The sequence below is a fragment of the Elephantulus edwardii genome, unplaced genomic scaffold (genome assembly GCF_000299155.1).
Source record: "Elephantulus edwardii isolate Elephantulus edwardi_28Jun2011 unplaced genomic scaffold, EleEdw1.0 scaffold00005, whole genome shotgun sequence".
Taxonomy (NCBI): Eukaryota; Metazoa; Chordata; class Mammalia; order Macroscelidea; family Macroscelididae; genus Elephantulus; species Elephantulus edwardii.
The window spans coordinates 11,002,956-11,010,623 of NW_006399755.1; positions in this window are offsets into that span (position 1 = coordinate 11,002,956).

Sequence of the window (7,668 nt, forward strand, 5' to 3'; positions counted from 1 at the left end):
GAGAGAGAGAGAGAGAGAGAGAGAGAGAGAGAGAATGTTGTTACTTCTGGACCTCCAGAGTTCAGCAATAAAACTGCTGAGTGCTTGCTTGACTACTACTGGCCAGAAGGTTGGCTATTTGAACCCACCCAGAGGTGCCTTGGAATACAAGCTTGGCAAACTTCTGAAAGCTCCCAGCCTTGAAAGTGCAACAGAGTTCTACACACGGGGTCACCAGGTGTGGAGGAAAGAGGTGAATTCCTTACTGAGGCTGAACTGCCTTGCCCCATCCTCTCTGATCTGCCAAAACAGGAACAACAGACATTTGAGGGTCTGGCTTCAGGCTTGGGGGGGCCTAGGCCTACAGAGGGTGGTAGTGAAAGCACAGGGACGGCTGGGCCCATAGGCTCACCCCAGGAGGTTGTGCGTGACCGCCAAGGATGCCAGAGGATCTGGTTTCTGCTCCCTGATCTATTTCAGTGTTACTCACAGCTGTGGCAGGCTGGGGGCTTCCTCCAGGGCCTCTAGCCCAGCCCCCTCCAGCCCCCAGCACACTTGCTCCTGGTATTTCCTGGAGGCCCTTCTGATCAAAACCTCACAATCATCTGTCAAGTGTGACGGGGCCCCAGCCTGGTCAGCCCGGGTTTGGGCAGAAGTTTCACTAAAGGACTCAGGGAGAGGGCAACATGCAGAGCCCAGCAGCCTGGCTTCGAATCCTGGCCTCCACTGTCTAGAAAGTTACTTTACCGCCCTTAGCCTCAATCGCTTGATCTGTGAAATGGGGAGGTCAAAGGGAAGTTGGAAGAATGAAGTGAGAGAGACAATGGGAAGTCACCTCTGAACGCTCAGACTGGAGACCGGCTGGAGCTAACTGGGGGAACGGAGAGGGAGGCATGCTGTAAATTGGAAAAGATGGTTGCTTCTGATCTTATAAGCCCAACAAAACCAAGAAAAGCCAAGAGCTGCTAAGGAAGAAGGAAGTAGAATGAAGTTTGGAACCAAATGTCATTTTTTAAACTGTTTTGAAAAGTCTTCTGAAGCTTGCCCTGGGCCACCATGCCATGGCAAAATGAGTTTTAGGCAATTTTTAAAGTGGGCTTAGTTCAGTATAGAAATCACCTGCTCAGTCCCCAGCCAGGGACTCAGGGAAGTCCAAGAACATAAGGAAAGGTTGTGAGGGGTAGCTGGGGAGAGGAAGTTAACCCTTGGAGGCTCCTACTGTTCTCCCTCCTTCCCTCCCTCCCTCCCATCTTCCTCTCCACAGTGACCAGGTCTCTGAGTTCACACTCTTTCCACCCACCAGGAAGCTGTCTGCTTCAGTGACGGGGATGTTGGGGTGGGGTGTGCAGGTCCCCTGCATCCCTTAAGAGCTGTGCCCTTCACAAGGCAGTCCTGCCTGGGACCTGAGAGGCTCTATTGTAACACATACCTGCCACCCCTTTGCTCATGCTGCTCCCCCTGAAGAAGGCAGCCCACAGCCCTGACTTTCCCCAGATCCCCACTCCCACATCTCAGAGCCCCTCCCTGTTCCGCCTGCAGAGAATGGCACCTGCCCCCCCCATTCTGTTCTATTTTTCTCCATAGCAACCATCACCACCTGACATATTATATGTTTGATTGTTTGATTTTTTTTCCCTTACTTATTTTCCTCATTAGAATTTAAGCACTCGGGGGTTACCCCCACTTTTTGCACAAGTAAATTTTGTAAAACACTGAATAAAATCTTCCATTTATCAAATTCTCCCTGCACATCTGCCACGGGCTGGGCATCGTGGAAGGTGGTGAGATGCAGTGGTGAACAAGTCGTGAGCTCCTTCCTGTGGTGCTTACAGCCCAGCAGGAAAGACAAAAGCTGATTCGATAATCCCATACATAAATGTGTCATTACAAACTGTGCTGGGTGCTAGGACAAGAGTGGATAACAGAAAAACAAACAAAAAACCCACCCTGATCTGGTATGTGGAAAGCAGTCAAGAAGGGCTTCTATGACGAGGTGATATTTGTGCTCTTTTTTTTCTTTCTTTTATATTTGTGCTCTTAAGGATGTGAGAGAGCTATACAAAGGGGAAGGGATAGAGCTGGAAACAACCCAAGTGCCCATCAACAAACGAATGGATAGAGAAGCTCTGGTATATTCACACAATGGAATACTATGCAGCAATGAAAAACAAGGAACTCATGAAATATGCAACCTGGGTGGCCCTGGAGGACAATATCCTGAGTAAAATATTTCTGTCACAAAAGAATAAATATTGCAAAGTGCCACTGATGTAAAATGGAATTGATATCGGGGTTGAGGGAAGACAGAGAAGGAGGAGAGGAATGATGTATACTGCATTGAAGCAGATGAGGGAGAGAACTGTTTAAAAGGGATATATGATTAGGTATTATTTTCAATACAGGAGTCCAGAATGAAGGCTGCACAGTGGAGTGGACTTGGAGGGAGGGATTGCATAACAGTGAGTTTTTCTTTTACTTTTCAAGGAGAAGAGTGAATTGGGATGGGAGAGAGAAAAGTGAAACAATGAATGACTAGAAACCCTAAGTGTCTGTAAGATTTCATGAAAGTTAATTAAAAACATAAAACAATGTATTGCAGTATTTATCCTTGTGGGACTGAGTTCATTCAGCATAATGCTCTCCAGTCCCTCTCAAGTTAGATAGTAATTTACAGAATCATTGAGGCGGGAGGAATGGGGACTGGTAATCACAGGGTTGCACAATTTGATGGGTGGGGTGGTGAAGGAAATGGGGAGGAAATTTTGTGAAAAACAATGTATTCAAAATTTGTAAATAAAACTGTGTAAAATGTAAAAACACACACACACACACAAAAAAAAAAACACCACACACACAAAGGAGAAGGGATGTTGGAGGAGGGAGAGAAAAGTCTTACAACAGAGGGAAGCCTTGCAAGTGAATGTCTAGACTGTTGTTGTTCGGTGCCGTGGAGTGAACAATGGCTCATAGTGACCCTGACCCTGTGAACAACAACGCTCTATCCTGCCTGTCCGCTTCATCTCTGATATGCTCGAGTCTGTTGTTATAGTCACTGTCAGTCCATATTGTTGAGGGGATTTTTTTTTAATTTTTTTTTATTGTTGAGGGTTTTGTTCTCCTCTGACCCTCCACTTTTCCCAGCATGATAATTCCTACCCACCCACCCGCATCCTCCAAGGACTACCTCTGCTTGACCACATACCCAAAGTGTGTGAGACAAAGTTTCACTATCCTTTAAGGAACACTCTGGATGCACTTTCTCCAAGACAGACTTGTTTATTCTTTTGGAAGTCCATGGAATATTCAGTACTCATTGCCAACACTATAATTCAAAGACATTGAGTCTTCTGTCAACCTTATTCATTGTCCAGCCCTCAGATACATCAAAACAATTGAAATGTTCCTGGACTTGATCAGGGGCACCTTAGTATTTAAACTGACATCATTGCTCTTTAGCACTTTGGAGAGATTCTTGAGAGCCGATTTCCCAGTGCAACACATCTTTTGATTTCTTGACTGCTGCTTTGATGGGCTTCTCAAATTATTTATTCAGCATATAAATTGAACAGGTATGGAGAAAGGGCACATCCCTGATGCATACCACACAGTGTTGCCTTGCTCCATGCAGAAAACAGTTTTTTAGTCTAGGTATAGATTTGGCATGAGCATAATTCAATGATCTGGGATTCCCATTCTTCCCAATGTTAGCCATAATTTGTTGTGATCTACACAGTCAAATCCCTTTGCATGGTCATTGAGAGTGGAGGGTCAGCTAAAGAGAAGACAACCTTCAAAAAGGTAGATTTACACAGTAACTGAAATAGTGGACTCAATTATGTCAGAGATGATGAGGATAGCACAAGATTGTTGTTGTTAAGTGGTGTCAAGTCACCTGCGACTCATAGTGACCTGCACAGTAGCCCTGAACCCTGTACTATCTTGAGCTAGTCCCACTGTCTCCAACACACCTAACCCCCTTACCTCATTACCGTGGCAATCCATTTTGTCGAGGCCCTGCCTCTTGTTAACTGTCCCTCTACCACACATGGGGTCTTTCTCTAGGGACTGACCACTCTTAACATGCCTGAAGTTTGTGAGTTAAAGTCTTAGCATCTTCGTTTCTAAGGAGCATTTTAGTTCCCTTTTTTTAAGATACACTTGTTGATTTGAAGATAGATGGGCATGATAGAGCACCAGGCTCTGAGCAAGGCAGAGGCGAGGGAAGTTCTTCTAACACCTTTGAATCTCCCAGGATCTCTGGGCCTGCGCTCCCTAGACTTGCTTCCTTCCCCTCTGACTATTCCTCCTGTCATCTGGTGTAGGATTCTTTTTTTTTTTACCGTTTTGCCAATCTTTTACAGATACAATATCACATAACAAACATTCCCCAATTTTCTAATAGCATATAATGCAAATCAGTTCTTTCTCAGAGGTCTGCAGCTAACTGGAGACAGGACATGTCTCTGGTGCCTGCCTTCCCTATAGTCTTGTATCTCAATTGCATTAATGTTCAGTAACTATTCACTCCACCTTTGTGGAAGGCAGATATTGCTTTGTCCTACTGATATTGGGCTTGACCCAATATCTTGCCTGCTTCGGAGAGCAGATCAAGTTCAGGTCTACTCCATTGATCTCTCGTTCAGGGCATTCCAAGCTCCAGCTTTTAGGTTAGCAATTGGAAACAAAGTGTTTGCACACTTTGAGACTTTTCAGAGTAGCTAAGCCAATCCATGGACAGAGAGGAAATTGAAACAGTCAACAGCTTCATCTTGTTTGGATCCACAATTAACACTCTTGGTCTGAGCAGTCAGGACATAAGGAGATGCATTGCACTGGGAAAAATCTGCAGTTAGGTTACTTTCAAAATTATTGAGAAGTAATGATGTCCATTTAAGGACTAAGGTATATCTGATTCAGGCCGTAGTATTTCCAATCACTTGCTATGCATCTGAGAGCTAGATGATGAAAAAGGATGACAGAAAAAGAATTGATGCCTTTGAGGTGTGGTGTTGGAGAAGAGCACTGAAAATCCCATGGTCAGCCAAGAGAACGAACAGGTATGTCTTGGAGAGGGTGCAGCCAGAGTGCTCTTTGGAGGCAAGAATGATGAGGCTTCACCTCACATACTTTGGGCATGTTGCTAGGAGGGGCTAGTCCTTGGAAAAGGATATGATGCTGAGAAGAGCAGAGTTTCAGTAAAAGAGGGAGACCCTCAACCAGGTGGATTGACATGATGACTGCCACAATGGGCTCTTGGGTGTTAGGAAGTGTGAGGATGTCATAGGGTAGAACAGGGTTTGGATCTTTTGTTCTTAGGGTCACTATGAGTCATATTTGACTAGACAGAACCTAACACCAATAACAACAACAACGATAAGCCAATCCATGCAAGTGTCCCATCTACGTGAAACTCACATGGTCAAGCCCAATTTCAGTAGGACAAAGAAATATATGCCTCCCACAAAGGTGAAGTGAATATTTACTGAATATTAATGCAATTGAGAAAAAAAAAATATAGGAAAGGAATGCACCTGTCTCCATGTCTTTTCAACCTGTATTCAGAACAGATCATTCAGGAGGCTGGCCCTTATGAGGAGAAATGTGGCATCAGGATTGGAGAAAGACTCATCAACAACTTGTACTATACAAGTGATGCAATCTTGTTGAAACTGAAAAGGACGTGAAGCATCTGTTGCAGAAAGTCAAGAACTGTAGTCTGTAATATGGATAGAAGCTCAACTTCAAGAAGAAAAGATTCTCATCCCTGGGCCAATTGGCAGCATCATACTAGATGGAGAAGAGATTGAGATTGTTAAGAATTTCAGCTTTCTCACCTCCACAATCAACACTCTTGGCACCAGCAGCCAGGAAATCAAAAGATGCATTGCATCAGGAAAATCTGCTGTCAAGGACCTCCCCAGAGTGCTGAAGAGCAGCGATGTCACTTTAGAGGCTAATGTGCACCTGGTCCAGGCCATAGTCTTCGCAATTACTTGTTTTGCGTCAGAGAGCTGGACCATGACCAAAGATGACAAAAGAGTGACAAAAGCCTTTGAGCTGTGGTGCTGGAGAAGAGTATTGAACATACCAAGAGAACTAACAGATACGTCTTGGAGAGGGTGAAGCCAAGCTGCTCCTTGGAGGCAAGGATTTTGAGGCTCTGTGTCACATACTTTGGGCATGTTGCCAGGAGGGATGAGTCCTTGGAGAAGAACATCATGCTTGGGAGGGGGGGGAACAGTGCAGGAGAGGAAGACCCTGGATCGTATTGATATAGTAACTTGGGTAATGGGGGTAGGTGTGTCCCAGGTACTGAGATTGGCTCAGAGTAGAACTACTGTGCATAGGGTCACTATGAATCATAGTCAACTCGATGGCACATAATAACAACAATACAATTAACTCCCAGTGGTAAGGAGTTGTACTGGCAACCCAAAGGTAAGCAGTTCAAATCCACCAGATGCTCCACAGGAGAAAGATGGGAAATCTCCTTGTGTACTATTAACAGTTGCTGAAAACCCTCAGGAGAGTCAGCAGGGGGTCAGTTCCAACTGAAAAGTTCATAATAATAAGAATACAATCAACCAGGAGCTGAGGAAGGATAGTGCGTAATGAATCAGCCTGATAACGGGAAGGTCTACAGTTTGAACCCACCAGTCACTCCGCTGAACAAAAATGAGCAGTCAGTCTCCTCTAGTAAAGACTTTCAGCCTCAGAAACCCAGCGGATGGTCAGCGTGAATCAGAGCCGACTCAGCGGCAGTGGGCAGATACATCTGCGGAAGGAGTGCTGGCGGTCAGAAGTCAAGCTTTGACAGTTAGAGGCACCCAGCCTAGGGTCTGCAGAACAGCACGGGCCACTTCTGTTCAGTTACACAGGCACACCATGAGTTAAAAAACCCTGCTCAGTAACACCTAACAAGTAAGCACTCAACCACAAATACGCTTTTCTCACCTCGGCTTGTCTCCGAGCACATTCAGCCAGGCTGGAGGTCAGTCCTGAGTCTGTGCCACCAGCTGGCCCTTCTCAGCCCCAGCCCCATGACTTGGTCAGTTAGGGGACATACCACAGAAGCTTCAAGGTCCACGTCTCCAGATCTGGACTGGATATTTCTCCTCACCCCATTGCTGTCATCAGTCCCTGTCGCTGTAAGTGGCACCACCTGTTTACCTTCCAGTCACTCAGGCCTGGTTTCTACTCCCCATCTTCCTCACTCGCAGCCAGCGTGGATTTAACTCAGCTCTATCTAATGGAGACCCAATGTCCTGTCCTACCCCCTTCACTTCCACGCTCGTTGCTGCACCCTGGATCATGGCACAAACTCCAACTTATCTCCTCGCTTTCCAATTCTCGTCCCACCCACTCTCCGTCGCCAGCCAGAGGAATCTGTGTGAGGGACAGATCCAGCTGTGTCACTGTCCCGCTCTGATCTCGGCAGTGGTCCCATCTCAAAGGCGATCAAACTCCTTAGCAAAAAAAGTTCACAGCTCTGCACAGTCTGGCTCCTGCGTCCTTCCACAGCCCTCTGCTTTCCATGGCTGCCCTCAGCCCTGGGATGGATGCATGAGCAAGAGAGTCCTGGTCTCCACACTCTTGGTCTCCACACTCCAGGAGTTGTAGTCAAGAAGGTCCCAACTCTTCTCACTATCTCTTAGTTGTTGGAATGGACGGAAAACCTCACAAGCAGTT